This window comes from Eurosta solidaginis, chromosome 1, assembly GCF_040869045.1.
Source record: "Eurosta solidaginis isolate ZX-2024a chromosome 1, ASM4086904v1, whole genome shotgun sequence".
Lineage (NCBI taxonomy): Eukaryota > Metazoa > Arthropoda > Insecta > Diptera > Tephritidae > Eurosta > Eurosta solidaginis.
The window spans coordinates 376006224-376030535 of NC_090319.1; the positions used below are offsets into that span (position 1 = coordinate 376006224).

Genomic DNA, 24312 nt, shown 5'->3' on the forward strand with positions numbered 1-24312 from the left:
GGGATCATTTTGGGGCTCTTCCGGCATCATTTCTGGATGGTTTTCGGGATCCGTCCGGGATCTCGTCGGGGTCATATGGGGACTTTTTCGGGATCATTTGACGGCTCTTCCGGCATCATTTCTGGATGGTTTTCGGGATCCGTCCGGGATATCGTCGGGGTCATTTGGGGACTTTTTCGGGATCATTTTGGGGCTCTTCCGGCATCATTTCTGGATGGTTTTCGGGATCCGTCCGGGATCTCGTCGGGGTCATTTGGGGACTTTTTCGGGATCATTTTGGGGCTCATCCGGCACCATTTCTGGATGGTTTTCGGGATCCGTCCGGGATCCCGTCGGGGTCATTTCGGGACTTTTTCGCGACTAATACGGGATCATTTGGGAACCCTTTCGGCATCATTTCTGGATGGTTTTCGGGATCCGTCCGGGATCCCGTCGGGGTCATTTCGGGACTTTTTCGCGACTAATACGGGATTATTTGGGAAGCCTTTCGGCATCATTTCTGGATGGTTTTCGGGATCCGTCCGGGATCCCATTAGGGTAATTTCGGGACTATTAGGGGATCATTTGGGAACCTTTCCGGCATCATTTCTGGATAATTTTCGGGATCCGTCCGGGATGCCGACGAGGTCATTTCGGGACTATTTCGGGATAATTTGGGATACCTACCGGCATCATTTCTGGATGGTTTTTGGGATTCGTCCGGGATCCCGTCGTGGTCCTTTCGGGACTTTTTTTCGACTAATACGGGATCATTTGCGGACCCTTTCGGCATCATTTCTGGATAGTTGTCGGGATCCCGTCACGGTCATTTCGGGACTATTAGGGGATCATTTGAGGACCTTTCCGGCATCATTTCTGTATTGTTTTCGGAATCCTTTCGGGATCCCGTCAGGGTCATTTTGGGACTTTTTTGGGGCTAATACGGGATCATTTGGGGATCCTCTAGGGGTCGTTTCGTGACTTTTTCTGTTTTATTTCGGGATAATTTGGGGACCCTTCCGGCATAATTTCTTGATGGTTTGCCGGATCCATCAGGGTCATTTCGGGACCATTTTGGGATCATTTGGGGACCTTTCCGAGATCATTTCTGGATCCGTCCGGGATGCCGTAGGAACCATTTCGGGATTTTTTGTTACTTTTCCGGGATAGTTTTTGGACCCTTCCGGGATCATTTCTGGATCTGTGCGGGATCCCATCTGGGTCATTTCCGGACTATTTCGGGATCATTTTGGGATCCTTCCGGAATCATTTCTGTATGGTTTTCGCGATCCGTCGTTGATTCCCTCGGAGCCATTTCGGAACCTTTTCTGGAGTATGTCGGGGTCATTTGGGGACTTTTTCGGGATCATTTGGGGCTCTTCCGGCATCATTTCTGGATGGTTTTCGGGATCCGTGCGGGATCTCGTCGGGGTAATTTGGGGACTTTTTCGGGATCATTTGGGGGCTCTTCCGGCATCATTTCTGGATGGTTTTCGGGATGCGTCCGGGATATCGTCGGGGTCGTTTGGGGACTCTTTCGGGATCATTTGGGGGCTCTTCCGGCATCATTTCTGGATGGTTTTCGGGATCCGTCCGGGATATCGTCGGGGTCATTTGGGGACTTTTTCGGGATCATTTGGGGGCTCTTCCGGCATCATTTCTGGATGGTTTTCGGGATCCGTCCGGGATATCGTCGGGTCATTTGGGGACTTTTTCGGGATCATTTTGGGGGCTCTTCCGGCATCATTTCTGGATGGTTTTCAGGATTCGTCCGGGAACCCGTCAGGGTAATTTCTGAACTTTTCCGAGACTATTTCGGGATAATTTTGGGACCTTCCCAAGATCATTTCTGGATGGATTTTGGGATCAGTCCGGGATGCCGTCAGGGTCATTTTGGTATTAGGTGATCATTTGAGGACCTTTCCGGCGTCACTTCTGGATGGTTTTCGGTATCCGATCAGGATCCCCTCGGAATCATTACGGGAATTTTTCTGGATCATTTGGGGTCCCTCCCAAGATCATTTCTGGATGGATTTCGGGATCTGTCCGGGATCCCGTCAGGGTCATTTAGGGGTCCGTTCGAGATCCCGTCAGGGTCATTTCGGGACTTCTTCGGGACTATATCGGGATCATTTCTGGATGGTTTATCGGATCCGTCCATGACCCCTTAAGGGTCATTTCGGGACTATTAGGTGATCATTTGAGGACCTTTCCGGCATCACTTCTGGATGATTTTCGATATCCGTTCGGGATCCCGTCGGAATCAAAGCGGGACTTTTACGGAATCATTTGGGATTCCTTCCGGCATCATTTCTGGATGGTTTTCGGGATTTGTCCCGGATCCCGTCGGGGTTATTTCGGGACCTTTTCGGGGCTAACACGGGATCATTTGGGGATCCTCTAGGGGTCGTTTCGTGACTTTTTCTGTATTATTTCGGGATCATTTTGGGACCCTTTCGGCATAATTTCTTGATGGTTTGCCGGATCCATCAGGGTCATTTCGGGACCATTTTGGGATCATTTGGGGACCCTTCCGAGATCATTTCTGGATCCGTCCGGGATGCCGTAGGAGCCATTTCGGAATTTTTTGTTACTTTTCCGGGATAGTTTTTGCACCCTTCCGGGATAATTTCTGGATCTGTGCGGGATCCCATCTGGGTCAATTCCGGACTATTTAGGGATCATTTTGGAATCCTTCCGGAATCATTTCTGTATGGTTTTCGCGATCCATCGTGGATCCCCTCGGAGCCATTTCGGAACTTTTTCTGGAGTTAGTCGGGATAATTTAGGGACCCTTCCTGGATATTTTCTGTATGGTTTTTGAGATCCGCCCGGGAGCCCGTCAGGGTCATTTCGGAACCTTTTCGGGATCATTTTGGAACACCTTCAGGGATCATTTCTGTGTGGTTCTCTGGATACGTCTAGAATCGTGTCGCTCTCATTTCGGGTTTTTTTTGGGACTATTCGGGGAACTTTTGGAGACCCTTTCGGGGCATTTCTGGATGGTTTTCGGGATCCGTCCGCGATAGCGTTGGGGACATTTCGTAGCTTTTTCTGGATAATTTCGGGATCATTTGGGATCCTATCAGGTTATCAGCTCATTTAGTTCTTTTTTTTACTCAATTACAAAAATAAAATGCATTAGACAGAAAACAAAATTTTAAACAGATAATAAGCAGGCTAACGCGAATAGCCCATATATTTAAAATTTTCCTTGCGGACGGGGCCGCGGGTAAAGGCTAGTATACATTATAAATGGGAAAGTTTGGATGTTAAGATGTTTGGATGTTTGGATGTTTGGATGTTTGTCCAGACGTTTGTCTTTGTGACTCAATAACGCAAGAACGGCTGGACCGATTTGGATGAAATTTTGCACACATATAGCCAATAGTCTAGAAGGATCTACTAGCTATATATTTTTCAAAAGGGGCGTGGTCCCCGCCCCTTAGGAACAGTTATAATTTAATTATTATATTTTTTCGTCTTTGCGACTGAATCACGCCAGAATGGCTACACGGATTTTGATGAAATTTGGGACACAGACAGTAGTCTACTAGCGAAATTTTTTTCGAACATGGAAAGAGGGGTGGGGGTCCCACGACCCCTTCCAGAAATTATTTTTCATAATTTTTACACATTATAACTTTACGTATACTGGCCTTCACCAATATCACAGACTCAAAGGGTCAAATAAGTCGAGGGCTTACAAAGTAAGCAGTGACACCCTCCGCCCGCCCCCCTTTATCTCCCCTCTGGTGTAAAATCCATAAATTGTTATAACTCAATCTAAATTTTCTCCTAAATCAATAGTTTTTGGTATCTGGTACATACAGAACGAGATCTAGACAATTTTGGAGGAACGATCAGTGGTCCTCTCCTCTACTCCCGCCATCCGCCCTCCATCAATTGTTTTTATTAGCACGCTTTTATTAGCTTTACCTGTATGTTTCTATGTAACTTTTTATTCGCTCCAATGCGCCTGCTGCCTTATTAACATGGTTGTATAATTAGCTTAACCTTATTTGTAATCCCGTAAGGGTCATGTCGAGACCCTTCCGGGATCATTTCTGGATGGTTTTCGGGATCGGTCCGGGATTACGCCGGGGTAATTTCGGGACTTTTTCGGGACTATTTCGGTATCATTTTGGGACCCTTCCGGGATCATTTCTGTATAGTTTACGGGATCCGTCCGGGATCCCGTCGGGGTTATTTTGGAACATTTTCGGGACTATTGCGCAATCATTTCGGGACTATTTCGCGATCATTTGGGGACCCTTCCGGCATCATTTCTGGATGGTTTTCGGGATCCGTGCGGGATCTCGTCGGGGTCATAGGGGACTTTTTCGGGATCATTTGGGGGCTCTTCCGGCATCATTTCTGGATGGTTTTCGGGATCCGTCCGGGATATCGTCGGGGTCATTTAGGGACTTTTTCGGGATCATTTGGGGGCTCTTCCGGCATCATTTCTGGATGGTTTTCGGGATCCGTCCGGGATCTCGTCGGGGTCATTTGGGGACTTTTTCGGGATCATTTTGGGGCTCATCCGGCATCATTTCTGGATGGTTTTCGGGATCCGTCCGGGATCCCGTCGGGGTCATTTCGGGACTTTTTCGCGACTAATACGGGATCATTTGGGAACCCTTTCGGCATCATTTCTGGATGGTTTTCGGGATCTGTCCGGGATCCCGTCGGGGTCATTTCGGGACTTTTTCGCGACTAATACGGGATCATTTGGGAACCCTTTCGGCATCATTTCTGGATGGTTTTCGGGATCCGTCCGGGATCCCATTAGGGTAATTTCGGGACTATTAGGGGATCATTTGGGAACCTTTCCGGCATTATTCTAGATAATTTTCGGGATCCGTCCGGGATGCCGACGAGGTCATTTCGGGACTATTTCGGGATCATTTGGGATACCTACCGGCATCATTTCTGGATGGTTTTTGGGATTCGTCCGGGATCCCGTCGTGGTCCTTTCGGGACTTTTTTTCGACTAATACGGGATGATTTGCGGACCCTTTCGGCATCATTTCTGGATAGTTGTCGGGATCCCGTCACGGTCATTTCGGGACTATTAGGGGATCATTTGAGGACCTTTCCGGCATCATTTCTGTATAGTTTTCGCAATCCTTTCGGGATCCCGTCAGGGTCATTTTGGGACTTTTTCGGGGCTAATTCGGGATCATTTGGGGATCCTCTAGGGGTCGTTTCGTGACTTTTTCTGTTTTATTTCGGGATCATTTGGGGACCCTTCCGGCATAATTTCTTGATGGTTTGCCGGATCCATCAGGGTCATTTCGGGACCCTTCCGAGATCATTTCTGGATCCGTCCGGGATGCCGTAGGAGCCATTTCGGGATTTTTTGTTACTTTTCCGGGATAGTTTTTGGACCCTTCCGGGATCATTTCTGGATCTGTGCGGGATCCCATCTGGGTCATTTCCGGACTATTTCGGGATCATTTTGGGATCCTTCCGGAATCATTTCTGTATGGTTTTCGCGATCCGTCGTTGATTCCCTCGGAGCCATTTCGGAACCTTTTCTGGAGTATGTCGGGGTCATTTGGGGACTTTTTCGGGATCATTTGGGGCTCTTCCGGCATCATTTCTGGATGGTTTTCGGGATCCGTGCTGGATCTCGTCGGGGTCATTTGGGGACTTTTTCGGGATCATTTGGGGGCTCTTCCGGCATTATTTCTGGATGGTTTTCGGGATCCGTCCGGGAAATCTTCGGGGTCATTTGGGGACTTTTTCGGGATCATTTGGGGGCTCTTCCGGCATCATTTCTGGATGGTTTTCGGGATCCGTCCGGGATCCCATCAGGGTAATTTCGGGACTATTAGGGGATCATTTGTGGGCCTTTCCGGCATCATTTCTGGATAATTTTCGGTATCCGTCCGGAATGCCGACGAGGTCATTTCGGGATTATTTCGGGATCATTTGGGATACCTACCGGCATCATTTCTGGATGGTTTTTGGGATTCGTCCGGGATCCCGTCGGGGTCATTTCGGGACTTTTTCTCGACTAATACGGGATCATTTGCGGACCCTTTCGGCATAATTTCTGGATAGTTGTCTGGATCCGTTCGGGATCCCGTCACGGTCATTTCGGAACTATTAGGGGATCATTTGGGGACCTTTCCGGCATCATTTCTGGATAGTTTTTGGAATCCTTTCGGGATCCCGTCAGGGTCATTTCGGGGCTTTTTCGGGATCATTTAAGGATGGCTTTCAGGATTCGTCCGGGAACCCGTCAGGGTAATTTCTGGACTTTTCCGAGACTATTTCGGGATCATTTTGGGACCTTCCCAAGATCATTTCTGGATGGATTTCGGGATTTGTCCGGGATGCCCTCAGGGTCATTTTGGGACTATTAGGCGAGCATTTGAGGACCGTTCCGGCATCACTTCTGGATGGTTTTCGGTATCCGTTCAGATTCCCGTCGGAATAATTGCGGAACTTTTTCGGGATCATTGGGGTCCCTTCCGACATCATTTCTGGATGGTTTTTGGGATTCGTCCGGCATCCCGTCGGGGTCATTTCGGGACTTTTTCTCGACTAATACGGGATCATTTGCGGGCCCTTTCGGTATCATTTCTGGATAGTTGTCGGGATCCGTTCGGGATCCCGTCAGGGTCTTTTTGGAACTATTGGGAGATCATTTGAGGACCTTTCCGGCATCATTTCTGGTTAGTTTTCGGGATCCTTTCCGGGTCCCATCAGGGTCATTTCGGGACTTTTTCGGCATCATTTAAGATTGGTTTTCAGGATTCGTCCGGGATCCGTCAGGGTAATTTCTGGACTTTTCCCAGACTATTTCGGGATAATTTTGGGACCCTCCCAAGATCATTTCTGGATGGATTTCGGGATCTGTCCGGGATGCCGTCAGGGTAATTTTGGGACTATTAGGTGAGCATTTGAGGACCGTTCCGGCATCACTTCTGGATGGTTTTCGGTATCCGCTCAGGATCCCGTCGGAATTATTGCGGGACTTTTTCGGGATCATTTGGTGTCCCTTCCGGCATCATTTCTGGATGGTTTTTGGGATTCGTCCGGCATCCCGTCGGGTTCATTTCGGGACTTTTTCTCGACTAATACGGGATCATTTGCGGGCCCTTTCGGCATCATTTCTAGATAGTTGTCGGGATCCGTTCGGGATCCCGTCAGGGTCTTTTCGGAACTATTAGGTGATCATTTGAGGACATTTCCGGCATCATTTCTGGATAGTTTTCGGGATCCTTTCGGGGTCCAGTCAGGGTCATTTCGGGGCTTTTCCGAGACTATTTCGGGATCATTTTGGGACCTTCCCAAGATCATTTCTGGATGGATTTCGGGATTTGTCCGGGATGCTTCAGGGTCATTTTGGGACTATTAGGTGAGCATTTGAGGACCGTTCCGGCATCACTTCTGGATGGTTTTCGGTATCCGTTCAGATTCCCGTCGGAATAATTGCGGGACTTTTTCGGGAGCATTGGGGTCTCTTCCGACATCATTTCTGGATGGTTTTTGGGATTCGTCCGGGATCCCGTCGGGGTCATTTCGGAACTTTTTCTCGACTAATACGGGATCATTTGGGAACCCTTTCGGCATCATTTCGTGATGGTTTTCGGGATCCGTCCGGGATCCCATCATGGTAATTTCGGGACTATTAGGGGATCATTTGGGGACCTTTTCGGCATCATTTCTGGATAATTTTCGGAATCCGTCCGGGATGCCGACGAGGTCATTTCGGGACTATTTCGGGATCATTTGGGATACCTACCGGCATCATTTCTGGATGGGTTTTGGGATTCGTCCGGGATCCCGTCGGGGTCATTTCGGGACTTTTTTTCGACTAATACGGGATCATTTGCAGACCCTTTCGGCATCATTTCTGGATAGTTGTTCGGAACCTTTTCGGGATCATTTTGGAACACCTTCAGGGATCATTTCTGTGTGGTTCTCTGGATACGTTTAGAATCGTGTCGTTGTCATTTCGGGTTTTTTTGTGACTATTCCGGGAACTTTTGGAGACCCTTCCGGGGCATTTCTGGATGGTTTTCGGGATCCGTCCGGGATCCTGTCGGGGTCATTTTGGGACTTTTGCGGGATCCGTCCGGGATCCCGTCGATGTCATTTCGAGACTATTGGGTGATTTTTTGAGGACCTTTCCGGCATCATTTCTGGATGGTTTTCGGGATCCGTCAGGGATCCTGTCGGGGTCATCTTGGGACTTTTGCGGGATCATTTGGGGTCTCTTCCGGCATCATTTCTGAATGGTTTTCGGGATCATTCCGGGATCCTGTCGGGGTCATTTTAGGACTTTTGTAGGATCATTTGGGGTCTCTTCCGGCATCATTTCTGGATGGTTTACGGGATCCGTCCGGGATCCGATCCGATCGGGGTCATTTCGGAACTTTTTCTCGACTAATACAGGATCATTTGGGGAACCTTTCGGCATCATTTCTGGACGGTTTACGGGATCCGTCCGGGATCCCGTCGGCGTCATTTAGAGACTATTGGGTGATTTTTTGAGGACCTTTCCGGCATCATTTCTGGATGGTTTTCGGGATCCGTCATGGATCCTGTCGGGGTCATTTTGGGACTTTTGCGGGATCATTTGGGGTCTCTTCCGGCATCATTTCTGGATGGTTTTCGAGATCCGTCCGGGATCCTGTCGGGGTCATTTTGGGACTTTTGTGGGATCATTTGGGGTCTCTTCCGGCATCATTTCTGGATGGTTTACGGGATCCGTCCGGGATCCTGTCGGGGTCATTTTGGGACTTTTGCGGGATCATTTGGGGTCTCTTCCGGCATCATTTCTGGATGGTTTTCGGGATTCGTCCGGGACCCGTCGGGGTCATTTTAGGACTTTTTCGTGATCATTTCGGGTACCTTCCGGCATCATTTCTAGATGGTTTTCGGGATCCCGTCGGGGTCATTTCGTAGCTTTTTCTGGATAATTTCGGGATCATTTGGGATGCTATCAGGTTATCAACTCATTTAGTTCTTTTTTTTACTCAATTACAAAAATAAAATGCATTAGACAAAAAAAAAATTTTTTAAACAGATAACTTGATAAGTAGGCTAACGCGAATAGCCCATATATTTAAATTTCTCCTTGCGGACGGGGCCGCGGGGAAAGGCTAGTATATATATAATTACTCTTTCCTTTTTTTCCCAGTAGCAAAAGGTAATAGGTAGGAAATGAGTTGGTAATAGTCAAAGTGAGGGTCCACTGCTGAATTCATCGCTGAATTTTAACACAGCGATGTCCTACGAAATTCATACCTGAACAACTAGCTTACCCGTGGATTTTAACCAGTCAATTATATGAATTACCAACTCACATACTTGGGGAAATGAATTGATCAGCTCTTCACATTTCCGACACACATACTTTGATTTAAATAATTTTGTTCAAAATAACAACAACGATTTTGTTTCTTCTCTCACCCCGCAACCTATTACCAACTTGCTTACCTTTTTCAGTTCTGAATTCTTTTGCTACTGGGTACTACTGCTGTATCTATCATAGATGAAGTAGCTATGATGTAAAATTCCTCATACAAATAAATTGAAGTTTTTATTATATAGTATAACCTAAAATCAAGTGCGTGCATTTATTCCTTTATAGGACATAACAGAGTGACAGTGTAGAAAGAAGATAAGTACAAAATAAAAAAAGTTTGCCCGAACACAAAGATATAGGTCGAATTGTATTTGGCGAATCTATTTGGCGAATCTATTTGGCTTTTGCACTTTTTCTCATCTTTTATTGTATTTTCAGTTGAATTAAGATTCCCCTTTACTAGTGTCATCCATGATAATGACTATACAAACCATGTTCCTACGGCAAACTTAAAACCTTACAACTACGGAGTTGTGGCGTTGTGGCTATGGTCTCTACAATGTTATTAAGCTGGAGTTATTGGTGCCGTATGTCGTATCGCTGTATCCGTATCCCTAACGTAATCAGCTGTTTATCGTTACGACGGTAAACCAAAACCCAATTGGTTGGCTACGATACGGTTACGACTTAGCGGCACCAATAATCGATTGCATTGATTCTCATAAGATTGGTCGAATCAGCTGTTATTAGGTTACCGATACGGTTACCGATAAAGCACCAATGTCTCCAGCTTTAAGCTTTAAGCTGGAGACATTGGTGCTTTATCGGTAACCGTATCGGTAACCTAATAACAGCTGATTCGACCAATCTTATGAGAATCAATGCAATCGATTATTGGTGCCGCTAAGTCGTAACCGTATCGTAGCCAACCAATTGGGTTTTGGTTTACCGTCGTAACGATAAACAGCTGATTACGTTAGGGAAACGGATACAGCGATACGACATACGGCACCAATGACTCCAGCTTTAGTTCGAATGAAATACAGCCCTACAAGAAACGCTGATAGTTTTACTAATACACTCACACTTGTAATTGACAATAGGGGGTTTCATGAAAGCATATAAACTTATAAGGTGTAAAATTATATCCATTTACACACGCTGTTATATGAACGCACCTAGTAATACCCTTGATAAACTTGATTGTTTATCAGCTGTATTATTGCCGAACAAAATTTTTTTGTTGTTACACAAATTAAAAAATGCTAAGATTAAGTGAAAAATCAAAACTAAAACGCATTTACTTGCTGTTGTTGGAGATTTCTGATGAAAATGCCTGCTGTAGTGTCTGCAAGGTTGCATTCCTTTGAGTTTACCGCGTTTACACAATGAAATGTGCGCGTAAATGTATACAAATTTTGTAAATGATTTTTCATACAAAATTTGACAGCTCGTTTACGCACTAGATAAATTTATACGTTTACACACTTTATAAAGCATTTATACGGTTACATGAGTCCCCCTAATGCTGATCCTGCGATGACGTAAACATTGATACTCAAATTTATGTATGTTCCTTTGATCGCTCACGCATGTCCGCATGTTCCCAACGACAGCCTATAATCATGAAAAAGGACTCAAACTGGGAAAGCTTCGGACACCTGGTACAGAACAAAAGAACATACAGCAGATACCATTATGCATGTGAGACAGATACATAATTCTCAACGGAATTTTATGTATGCGAGAACAGTTTATCCGATTTAATCATGTTGTCACTACTGACTGTCATATGACAATCAAATGATTATCACGGTTGTTTTGTTATTTTTTAAATTCCGCCATTTTCAACCGACGAAAACCATATAAAAAATAAGTTTAAAAAATGAAAAAGATAGCATTTCAAAGCTCCATGCTAAAAGAAAAAAAAATCGAAAATAATATCAAAAAAATACAAAAAGCTGTCGGAATGTATGGGGCGCACTCAAAAAATTGATACACGAAAAATAATAGTGGTTAGTGGTGATTCATTTTTAAATGTGTTTCCGTATGAGGAAAGCGCTATTCTGTTGTTTTGTTATTTTCTGAATTTAAATTGAACATTCTGAATTCGAATTCTTATAAAACTATTTATTTTAAACAAATAAGAAACGCGTATGCTTTTATCACGTACAAAATTAAAAACGTAATGAAATAAAGTAAATAAAAAGCAAAAAGCATTGTTTCATTTTTGGCGGAATATGACAATGATCATTTATGATAGTATAACAGTCAAACCTGATATCTACAGTAAACTATCATTTATGACACTTTTTGATAGCTAGAGTGTCAGCACTGATCCAGGAAAAGGAATGAGAGTGAGAAGTACGGCTATATACTTAATCAGTAGGCCATGTGAGTGTATAAGAAGAAGACAAAAACTCACACGTACACAGTTGTTTACATCACATATGCGCAAGTCCCCTTATGTTTGTGATAGAAAGTTTGTATGAGGCGCTGATCGTTAGGTTGACATTGCTGACAATCATATGATAGTCATATGATAGTCAGTGTTCTTGTAGGGTTGTGCACGAACTTACTTGCTGTGTTCCTTTGCCCACTCGCAATCGACCGGTATTGCCTAAAATATACCCGATTTGTAGGCTGTTCAGTTTCGAGTAAAAACTTAAACCAAAGTTAACGTTGCCAGTGTGGTCGAAAACATAAAACGTTGATAGCCATCTAAGCTTAAGCAGGCAAAGTGGCAGGATGAAACTCTCGTCCAATTTAACGGGAGTTAAACTCGCACTGAAAACCCGGGCCCAAGGAAGGAAGGAATTTGAACACTCGTAAGTCTTCTTAGAGTATATTTCATTGGTTAATTCACTAGCTACCCTACAAGAAACGCTGATAGTTTTACTAATACACTCACACTTGTAATTGACAATTGTTATGGTTACGCATCTACAAGTGGAATCAGTAAGGAAGGCGGTCGGCATGATGTAGTGGTGCACAGTGGCTAGTCATTGTCGGCTGGGGCGGGTCCTTGCCAACCTTACTGTTCCTGCGCCATAAACAGAAAAATGTTCCTATCATGCCTATCAAAACGAGCAGCTGTCAAATTCAAAAAACCTGGCAGAAGCGCAGAGACCGACTCAAAACGCTTATCAATACAAAATAAAACAACATCCGGCTGAACCGGATGTCACGGACAGACCGTTAACATTCCAAAAATTTAAATTCAAATTCAAAAAAAACACTGACGCAAAAAAGTACTACCGAACCGGACATGGCCGGTTACTAACGCTGAAAATCAAATTAAAAAAAAACCGCTGAAAAACCAACCAATAACAAAAAAGCTGAAAAATTTAAAAATAAAAAGAAAAGGGCCGAATATACATAGGGGGCGCCGCGGGTGGTGTTGCGACGCCCGGTGCATTGCCCACCCTCAAAATCCATGGCCACCGACGCACCTATTTTTCGGTGGCCCCTTACCTGTATACCTTAGGTGCCCTCTAAAAGAAAGGAGACCTCAGCATTCCCATTTACAATTTAGATTTATTGACAGTTCATACTAATTAATAACTTATGCATTAAATTTTTAGGATTCTATCGAGAATTTCTAAGTTTCACATGTGATGCTAGAGTTTACGTTTATTCCGAATTACATTTACATCGCATACAATTATTCGGATTCAACTCCTTATATGTCTTACAGCCTAGTGGTTTCGTATATAGTGTAGAAAATATTTTGAATGTACTAAATATCTTTTGGTTTTTAATTACTAGTGCAATTACATTAAATTCATTTTTATGTATTTCATTTAATTTGGGGAATTCTTCCTCTTCTTCCTTTTTTTTTTGTGCAAGGGTTCATTCGCGACGTTATTTGAAAATACAAAAAAAAAAAAAAAAAACGTCTGAAACGAGTTTATTGTTCCGGGTTCAAAAGGACATCGCTCCCCAACCCCTGTTGCATCTAGGTTATAACTCTCGCAGAAAGGCCTATGTCGCTAATGTGTAATGCATTACCCATTTACATGGCTTTCGCAGGTAAGTATAAAAAAATTTATGGTTCCGAGTGACACATTCAAATATGTAAGGTATTATATATATACTAGTGACACTATTCTGTAACTCGACTGGAATAATATTATCTGCAGAACTCACACTTTCATAATTTTGGTTTTCTATTTCTTGACTGTATTGACCTTTCACAAGCTTTACAGAACAATGGTTCTTATTCGCAAGATTGCAGAACGGGTTTTACATTGCACTTATCCGACGGGTCAACAGAGTTAAGAGCACCAAAGTGTCCGAATGCATATACCGTACGTTCGAATCGAGTTACAGAAAGGGGTCTTTAGGTTCATTAAGCGTGCTTGGAATGAATTACAAAAATTTGGAACGATAATCTGTAAGTGACGAATTTTATCACTTCACATAGATACATAATACAATTTCACCGAGTTGGAACGGACTCACCCAGTTTCAAACGTTGTTGTTGTAGTTGGTGTTGGTACTGTTGTTGTTGCTGTTGCTGCTGCTGAACCTGCTGCTGCTGAGTGTGCGTATGTTGCTCAGATGTTGCTGGCTGGCGTTGATGAGGTGTGATTATCGTGCCATTAGGTAGAATGTTATAGGGCAATGCTTGACCATTGGACACCACCCAATATTTGCTCAGCTCGTTTAGATGATGGTTTTGCGTTTGTTGTTGCAATTGTAATTGTTGCAATTGTTGTGTATCATTAATATGTTGCTGTGGTGAATGGCGCTGTGTTTGTTGATATGTCACTCTAGGAGTGGTACGTCTGGCGTCTTGGCATATGACGGTGCCGGGGTCACTGGATATGGTTGGTGCTATTGCAGTTGGTGTGGATGGAAATGACACCGCTAAGCCAACACCACTATTGCTAAGTTGAGGAACCGTGTATATTACGTGGCAATCGTTGGGAATATTCCAACATTCCCGCGCTCCTCGCATACGCGGAGAAGGCAACGCCGATGCCTTCCAATTACTATTTATTAGTATTCACGATGTTCGGGAATTTAGCACGTCCCGAGAGTAGGTTAAAACGGTTTCAACGTGGCCACCGGCTAGCTTACTTCGTTTTTAATTGAATTCACTCATTTCGGAGACAATTTTCGGGTTAAAACGTTAAAATGTAAACTTCCCGTATGTAGCTCCTTAGCCTTTCAAAATTTGGCTATGTATATAAGCACGGCTTTGAGGAATTCCGAAAATACGATGAACATATGTAGAGGAGTGTTTTACGATTGCTATAAACCGCCCAAATTTTGATGGTGAACTATCTGTATTTGAGAACGCGCTCGTCAGTTCCACCAACTATATGTGGATGCACTTAAGTATCCTGTAATTTTTCACTTGACCACTTTTTGGTCACGAGGGTTGTGTGCTCTACCGCTTCAGACCGCCAGCAAAAAGGAAAAAGGAAGTTTTTCTTCCTCGGAAACTCGTGGTGGTTTTTTCTTCTTTTTTTTTCTTTTTCTCCCGTCTTCTAGTGATGGCCGGTCTGTCTGTTCCCTTCTTTTTCGATATTTTTCATCGCAACCCTTTCCACATCGCTAGGTGTGTTCCCGTGAACACGCTCCCAAGTGGGTCGTAGCCGTAGACCGTAGCAGCAGACCGTAACAAACCTGCTTCGCTTTGAAGACCTGACGATGAAGCGAACAGGGAACCGGATCATCTGTGGGAAGCTATTGCCAGGGATCTCCGATGACAAGCAACGTGGGGCACGACTCACCCCTGAGATAAGAGTCTCAAAGTCCTACTACGGAGCTAGCCGGGCAACATAGGTCTGTCAAAAAAATTAAGTCAAGTTGGGAATAATTTCTGTTTCCTAGTTATAAGGGCTTTGCGGCAATTAGACATTTGTTATGGAGAACTCGTCAAAACTCCGAAAGGTTTTAGTGGTTATCGCCCCCACAAAAGGCAAGACAAAAAAAAATAGACATTTTGATATGGAGAACTCGTCCAAACTCCGAAAGGCTAGTCCGACCTAAGCGGGACTGCCAGGGTGTTCACGGTCCTCGGTGAGTACGCGCGTGAACAACCTATGAGGTCAGTGCTCGGGGAGAATACTGGGCGAGATGTCCCCGACCGCCAAAACGCCCAGACAAAAAAAAAGGTCCAATTGGTGGGTGTATAAAAAAAAATCAAATTGTAAATTGGCAAAAGAAACGTTTTCTAGTTCATTGCGGGCGAATGTCCGACGCGTGAAAGTGACCTATCAATTTCCCGTTTAGGTCCTCGAGATCATACAATGCGTTGCCTATTTTTCGAAGCACGCGACACTTCAGGTATTTGGGTAGGAATTTGGCATTAATGCCCTGTTTAAAATTACTTAAGGCAAAGTTTCTCCGAAAAACTTCCTGACCTTCCTTATAGTTGACGTGTCTAGAGCGCTTGTTATAGGTGGTTACTCCCCTATCCTTGGCCTGATCTAAATTTCTACGGATCTGCTCGCGAATATTAGTCAACTTGTCAGCTCGGCTTACTACCGTAACTTGGTCTTCCCGAAGGCTGCCGAGTTTCCCTAGAATGTTGTACGTTGAGGCATGTTGGACCATGTTTTGGCCATATAATGCAAAGTACGGAGAACACTGAATCGCTGTATGAAAATCACTTCTCAAAACTGATAAAATTTCGGGTATATGCTTATCCCAATTAGTGTGGTCAGGTTTATCCTTCAGGAAAATCCTAATCTTAGAAACAATTTCTCTGTTGACGCGTTCGGATGCGTTCGCTTGGGGAGAATATAGCCCCGTCCTCACGTGCGTCACCCCGTAGTTTGCAAAAAATTGGTTCATTTCCTTAGAGATAAACTGTTTACCATTGTCACTGTGAATAAACTCAGGGACCCCTACAGCCGGAAAAATTTCTGAAGCGAAGTAATTTATAACGTTAACAGTGGTAGCTCTCTGCATGGGCTTTAGCCAAACGTATTTTGAAAAATGGTCTAGTACTATGAAAAGAAATTGATTTCGCCGCTTAGATCTCGGATACGGCCCTAGAAAGTCGCAATACAACCGCTGAAATGGCCTTTCGGATTCAAAGGCACTCCCTATAGGTGGTCTCGACTGCTGATTGGTGGGTTTTACCGTTTTGCAGGTGTCACAACGCTGGACGTAGTCCCTGACGTCCTTAGCCTGCTGCGGCCAGAAGTACTTCTGCCTAACACGTTCTAAGGTTTTCAGCCATCCGCCATGGTAACTCCGGTTAGCGTCATGTGCTAATCTCACTGCTTCCTCAGTCAACCCTTTTGGCAACCATAAACGCCACAGCGAGTCTTCTTCCCCTTCCATCCCCTTACGAAACTTAACTCTTTTGAAAATTACACCGTCCACCACTCGTAAATCCGGAAGTGATTCCTCGTTTTCGGTGACGGTCCGAATTAAGTCTAAATACTCCTTGCTGGCGAATTCGGGAGAGACTAAGTCTATTTCTCCGGGTGTGGTAGTGAAAGTTAACTCGTCAACGTCAAAACGCGACAGCGCGTCTGGTACTACATTCAGGGTGCCCTTACGATGTTCCATTCTAAAATCGTATCTTTGCAGTAAGAGTGACCATCTCGCCAACCTCCCGCTCAAGTCCTTTTGTGTCATCAACCACTTGAGACTGGAGTGGTCCGTAATAATCCGAAAAGGTAATCCTTCGACATAGGGTCGGAAACGCTTCACGCTAATTATGGCTGCAAGACATTCCAGCTCGGTTACTGTGTAATTGCGTTGAGCATTATTCAGCTTTTTCGACACGAACGCGATTGGATGCTCAGCGCCGTCATCATCGACCTGGAACAACACTCCGCCAACACCTATTTTGGAAGCGTCGCATTGTATTACGAATTCTTTGGAAAAGTCTGGTTGGGCCAAGACAGGCGCCGAACTCAAGGCTACTTTTAGTTTTTCGAACGCCTCTATAGCTTCAGGAGTGAGTTTAAACGGGCCTGCTGACTTGCGGAGACAGTCGGTTAAGGGACCTGCCAAGTCCGCAAAATTGGTAATAAATGCTCGGTACCAATTCGCCATGCCCACAAACCTACGCACTTGCCGAGGGGATTTAGGGATCGGGAAGTTTTGTATTGCTTCTACTTTTCCCGGATCCACTTTCAGGCACCCGCTGCCTATCAAATACCCTAAGTAGCGTATTTCCTTCTGACAAAATTTACTTTTTTCCACATTTATTGTCAGACCTGCATCTCTCAAACAGTTCGCCACTTCCGCTAGCAATTTTAGATGATCCTCAAAATTAGTGCTACATACCATCAGATCGTCCAGGTAGACAAAGACGTTCTCTCGCAGACGCGAAGGGATCGCCTTGTCCATCAGCCTACTCATAGTCTGCGGTCCATTGCACAGACCAAATGGCATCACCTTGAAGTGGTACAGAGGCCTCCCCGGAACTGCGAATGCTGTTTTTTCCTTCGAGGACTCTGTCAATTTGATCTGGAAGAACGCGTCTTTCAGATCAATGCCACTAATAAAATGCGTATCTTTCAGTCTGCTCAATAAGCCGTTGATATGAGGCAGGGGGTACGAATCCTTCTTAGTCACCGCGTTGACCTTTCTCGAATCTATGCACAGCCTGACTTTGCCTGGTTTCCGGACCAGTACTACAGGACTACACCACGGGGAGTTGGATTCTTCTATAACTCCTAACTGTAGTAACCTGTCTAGTTCTCTAAAAGCTTCGGCTTGCCTCGGCGGCGAAAGAGGAAAATGCTTGCTTTTTATAGGCACAGCATCACCGGTGTCGATGTGATGCTCCACTAATTTAGTTTGCCCTAGGCCTAACTTCTCGTACGAAGGAAACGTCTCGATGACTTTTCGCAATTCTGATTTCTGTTCTGGTGACAATTCATGGAGGTTAAGTTCCTCTTCCTTTTCAAGCCTAGTCTCTAAGCACTCTACGCTCGGGAATATTTCGGGAGCTAACGCAAATGCTCTCCAAAAATCGACCCCGAAGTATGCTTCTTGGAGCAACGAGGGAACAAGGTAAAAACGAATAATCTTTGTGATATTTTTAAAAGTGACCGGTAGGGATACTGAGCCTAAAATTTTTTGCTTGTTGCCGCCCGCGGTATATACGAACGCATGTAAGGGCTGATATTCGAAGCCGTTATCCTCTAGGAATTCTACTCCATTTTTCCCTAAGATGGAGACATTGGCTCCCGAGTCTAACAACCCTACAAGAAAACTATTTTTAATTCTAGCCTTTACTAAAGGCCTTTCGTCCTCTGTAAGCGTTAACGTGGTGGCTTGCAGCAGTCTACGCTCCTGTACTCTCCGGTGGTATCTCTTCCTACACTTCAAAATATTGTCCGATACCGGATATTGGTCAAAAATGGTATGTCTCATTTGTTCATACCTATCCTCCCTTTCTTTTAGGGTTGGGAAAAGTTGCGTTTGGCACGCGACATCCCTATGCTGGCGTCGCAGGATTTTGATTTGCTCGCCCATCGTGAAAGAGGACGTTCGACTCTCGGATTCAGAACTATTCGAATCGTCAGTACTATCGGGGAAGGTTATTATTACAGTCGAGGGTTCTTCTGCCAGGGTACTACTGCACCTCGGAAGCTCACCACCTCCATGCAGAGATTCGCCCTCTGGTTCAGCGCACGGGACGACGCCTCGAGCACTGGCTGATGTGGGAGCTATGAAGCCGAACGAGGTTCCCCCATCTTCTCGCTCGGGTACTGGTTTCCCTGCCTGCGATGGTCCCTAGGGCATTTAGGAGTGAATACACCCTTATACCCACATTTAAAACAAAAAGGACTTTTTATGGGTTCCTCGCAATATATATAGGAGTGCCCCATTCCCTGGCAATTCCAGCACTGGATTCCTGAGTAGTCCGGTCTTCTGCTGCGTCTATATTCCAGCGCCTCTATCTGGGGATCTATCTCGCCGTCCTCGCCTTCCATCTTCATGTCCGGGGTTGTCACGCGTGCCTCGCTTACATGCCGTCCTGAGTAATTGGCTCCCAGCAGCTTGCTCTCTTTCAGCACTTGTTCACCTCGGCGTGCTACATCGCGCAGATCATGGAGGTTCCTTACGTCCGCATTAAAAAGCATTAGCTTAAGGCTACTGTTGACGTTCCTTTTTATTATGTCAATCAGTAGAAGCTCTGACATCGGCTCCCTTAAGCGCGCGTTCAAGGAGATTATGTCCGCGTGAAACACGTCATAACACTCACTTGCCTTTTGCTTGCGCATGGAGATCTCCATCATGATCTCGTGGTCCGTTTTCAAGGTGCCAAACTCTCTTTTTAAGGAGTAGCACAAAAAGGCATATGTCGCATTTGGGTTTTGTTTTGTGAACAGCCAGTACCATTCTTCGGCTCGTCCCGAAAGGAATAAGTGGAAACTGGCCATTATTTGTTCGTCAGGGCATTGTGTGCGCTCACACAAGGTGTTTAATTTGAAGAGGAAATCGCTTACACTCCCAGTGCCGTCGAATGCGATTTTCCACTCCTGCGGTTTTACTGTTATGCTGCTTGGAGTCGGGTACATTGGCGGTACTACCGATGGCAATGGGTTACGGTCCATCCTGCTTGCGTTCCTGTGTTGCTGGTGTGCTTGCTGCGTGGATTCGAGAGCGGCGTTGAGCTGGGCCATGTTGGCTCTAATTGAGCCCATCTCTCTCCGCATTTCCTCCTGCGAAGCCTGGAACAGTTGGTGTAGCACGTCCACCCACGAGCCTCCACGAGTGGCTTCGTCCTGCATTCCTAGGAGGTTCGCCTGATCGCTGGTAGCGTTCCCAAAATTTCCAACCTCTTGATTTGGTGGTAAGGCACCCGCTCCATCTGGTGCATAGTTCGACACATTGGTCATTATCCCCGAGATGTTGTGTGTGTTTAGCAGCGATGCATTTAAATTGCTGGTGCTTACAGGTATGTCCAGTTTGTCGCGGTCGTCGTTCGGGCCCGAGCCTATATGAGTCCCCGCGGGATTTCCGTAGGATCCTCCTACTGGGGTATGCACCACCAAAGGACGCCTTGCTTTCGAAAAAGCCCCCCTATTAGCACCGCCCCGGTTTTGGTTTCCCCGGAACCCTCCCGCACTCCCGAACGGAGTATTTCGCCCCGGTTGGCCGAACGATTGCTCGCGTGACATAATCAAAAATAATTATATAAAAAAAATGTAGCTCGTTACGTAGTAGTTAGAAAAAACTTTTGCCGCGTAGCGCAGTTAGGGGTCAACAAAAAAAATCAGAATTCCCCCTTTTACCTTATATTTTAGGCGATGCCTTGAGAAAAAAAAATGTGCATATAAAAATTACGCGAGGAGTTGAGAAAACTTGGTAGCAATTGTAATGGGAACGCTGACATCCCATTCCCAGAAGGCACCTGGGCTACAGGTCGAGAAAAAAAAAAATTTACTACAAACACATTCATACTTGGCCCTAGTGCTCCCAACCGCAGTGCGAGGGGGTCTTAAGGTCCCCCTACGAGACTGGTCTGAGGCCACTAGGGTCACTCCAGGCACACACGGGTTGGTCTCAACACGCCCAGCCGCAACGCAGGGGCAGTCTCCAGGGGCTTGCCCCTGGGACTGGTTGGGGGTGTTGAGGCCTCCCGTTCATTTTTACTGGACACCCCTCCTGCCTCCGCCGCAATGGGTGGAGCGGTTTCGGAACCGCTCCCCCAGTCTGGCGGGACAGGAAGGAGTGCCACTCTGAATCCCAGCTCAACCCTCCACAGTCCAGGTGGTATTCTAAACTACCACCTGGGGCGTGGGATGAGCCGGGGTTCTTTTTCCACATACATACACGCACTCACACTGACGACACAAAATTCGGCAAATAAAAGAAAAAAATTTAACGTTACAAAAAAAAACCCAATTAGCGGACATATTGTTACCAGGGCCGACTAACGGACAAAACATCCCGGGAAAATAAAAACCCCAAAATCTACAAAAAACTTAAGTGCGTGCAGCACTGCCTCATCGGGTGAATACAAAAATCCGGAGGACACGACGTTAAGTCTCGTGGATCTCTCAGCTACTGCCCCCGAAGACCAGCCCGGACAACCTGCTCCGTCCAACCATCCCACCGCAACGTAGGTGGCAGCTCCTGTGGCTGCTCACTCGGACTGGTGGGATGGTCAACTTCACAAGTTGACCCGACTGACCCCCGCGACCAGCGCCTCAAGAACCACGTTGGGCGCCATCTGTTATGGTTGTGCATTTACTAGGGGAATCAGTAAGGAAGGCGGTCGGCATGATGTAGTGGTGCACAGTGGCTAGTCATTGTCGGCTGGGGCGGGTCCTTGCCAACCTTACTGTTCCTGCGCCATAAACAGAAAAATGTTCCTATCATGCCTATCAAAACGAGCAGCTGTCAAATTCAAAAAACCTGGCAGAAGCGCAGAGACCGACTCAAAACGCTTATCAATACAAAATAAAACAACATCCGGCTGAACCGGATGTCACGGACAGACCGTTAACATTCCAAAAATTTAAATTCAAATTCAAAAAAAACACTGACGCAAAAAAGTACTACCGAACCGGACATGGCCGGTTACTAACGCTGAAAATCAAATTAAAAAAAAACCGCTGAAAAACCAACCAATAACAAAAAAGCTGAAAAATTTAAAAATAAAAAGAAAAGGGCCGAATATACATAGGGGGCGCCGCGGGTGGTGTTGCGACGCCCGGTGCATTGCCCACCCTCAAAATCCATGGCCACCGACGCACCTATTTTTCGGTGGCCCCTTACCTGTATACCTTAGGTGCCCTCTAAAAGAAAGGAGACCTCAGCATTCCCATTTACAATTTAGATTTATTGACAGTTCATACTAATTAATAACTTATGCATTAAATTTTTAGGATTCTATCGAGAATTTCTAAGTTTCACATGTGATGCTAGAGTTTACGTTTATTCCGAATTACATTTACATCGCATACAATTATTCGGATTCAACTCCTTATATGTCTTACAGCCTAGTGGTTTCGTATATAGTGTAGAAAATATTTTGAATGTACTAAATATCTTTTGGTTTTTAATTACTAGTGCAATTACATTAAATTCATTTTTATGTATTTCATTTAATTTGGGGAATTCTTCCTCTTCTTCCTTTTTTTTTTGTGCAAGGGTTCATTCGCGACGTTATTTGAAAATACAAAAAAAAAAAAAAAAAAACGTCTGAAACGAGTTTATTGTTCCGGGTTCAAAAGGACATCGCTCCCCAACCCCTGTTGCATCTAGGTTATAACTCTCGCAGAAAGGCCTATGTCGCTAATGTGTAATGCATTACCCATTTACATGGCTTTCGCAGGTAAGTATAAAAAAATTTATGGTTCCGAGTGACACATTCAAATATGTAAGGTATTATATATATACTAGTGACACTATTCTGTAACTCGACTGGAATAATATTATCTGCAGAACTCACACTTTCATAATTTTGGTTTTCTATTTCTTGACTGTATTGACCTTTCACAAGCTTTACAGAACAATGGTTCTTATTCGCAAGATTGCAGAACGGGTTTTACATTGCACTTATCCGACGGGTCAACAGAGTTAAGAGCACCAAAGTGTCCGAATGCATATACCGTACGTTCGAATCGAGTTACAGAAAGGGGTCTTTAGGTTCATTAAGCGTGCTTGGAATGAATTACAAAAATTTGGAACGATAATCTGTAAGTGACGAATTTTATCACTTCACATAGATACATAATACAATTTCACCGAGTTGGAACGGACTCACCCAGTTTCAAACGTTGTTGTTGTAGTTGGTGTTGGTACTGTTGTTGTTGCTGTTGCTGCTGCTGAACCTGCTGCTGCTGAGTGTGCGTATGTTGCTCAGATGTTGCTGGCTGGCGTTGATGAGGTGTGATTATCGTGCCATTAGGTAGAATGTTATAGGGCAATGCTTGACCATTGGACACCACCCAATATTTGCTCAGCTCGTTTAGATGATGGTTTTGCGTTTGTTGTTGCAATTGTAATTGTTGCAATTGTTGTGTATCATTAATATGTTGCTGTGGTGAATGGCGCTGTGTTTGTTGATATGTCACTCTAGGAGTGGTACGTCTGGCGTCTTGGCATATGACGGTGCCGGGGTCACTGGATATGGTTGGTGCTATTGCAGTTGGTGTGGATGGAAATGACACCGCTAAGCCAACACCACTATTGCTAAGTTGAGGAACCGTGTATATTACGTGGCAATCGTTGGGAATATTCCAACATTCCCGCGCTCCTCGCATACGCGGAGAAGGCAACGCCGATGCCTTCCAATTACTATTTATTAGTATTCACGATGTTCGGGAATTTAGCACGTCCCGAGAGTAGGTTAAAACGGTTTCAACGTGGCCACCGGCTAGCTTACTTCGTTTTTAATTGAATTCACTCATTTCGGAGACAATTTTCGGGTTAAAACGTTAAAATGTAAACTTCCCGTATGTAGCTCCTTAGCCTTTCAAAATTTGGCTATGTATATAAGCACGGCTTTGAGGAATTCCGAAAATACGATGAACATATGTAGAGGAGTGTTTTACGATTGCTATAAACCGCCCAAATTTTGATGGTGAACTATCTGTATTTGAGAACGCGCTCGTCAGTTCCACCAACTATATGTGGATGCACTTAAGTATCCTGTAATTTTTCACTTGACCACTTTTTGGTCACGAGGGTTGTGTGCTCTACCGCTTCAGACCGCCAGCAAAAAGGAAAAAGGAAGTTTTTCTTCCTCGGAAACTCGTGGTGGTTTTTTCTTCTTTTTTTTTCTTTTTCTCCCGTCTTCTAGTGATGGCCGGTCTGTCTGTTCCCTTCTTTTTCGATATTTTTCATCGCAACCCTTTCCACATCGCTAGGTGTGTTCCCGTGAACACGCTCCCAAGTGGGTCGTAGCCGTAGACCGTAGCAGCAGACCGTAACACAATGCTGATCCTGCGATGACGTAAACATTTAAGGTAAGGCCACATTACGCTGCACTACGCAGCACTGCACTGCACTACAAAATATTCTTTGCATGTATTCTTATGAGGCAATTCACACCTAGCGTCAGC

General features: G+C 45.1%; 1 protein-coding gene across 1 annotated transcript in view; it reads left to right on the forward strand.

The window, feature by feature from the left end:
• Cont (Contactin) overlaps positions 1-24312 on the forward strand; it is a 121567-nt gene that overhangs the window by 95545 nt on the left and 1710 nt on the right. The gene's annotated exons all lie outside the window — the stretch shown is intronic.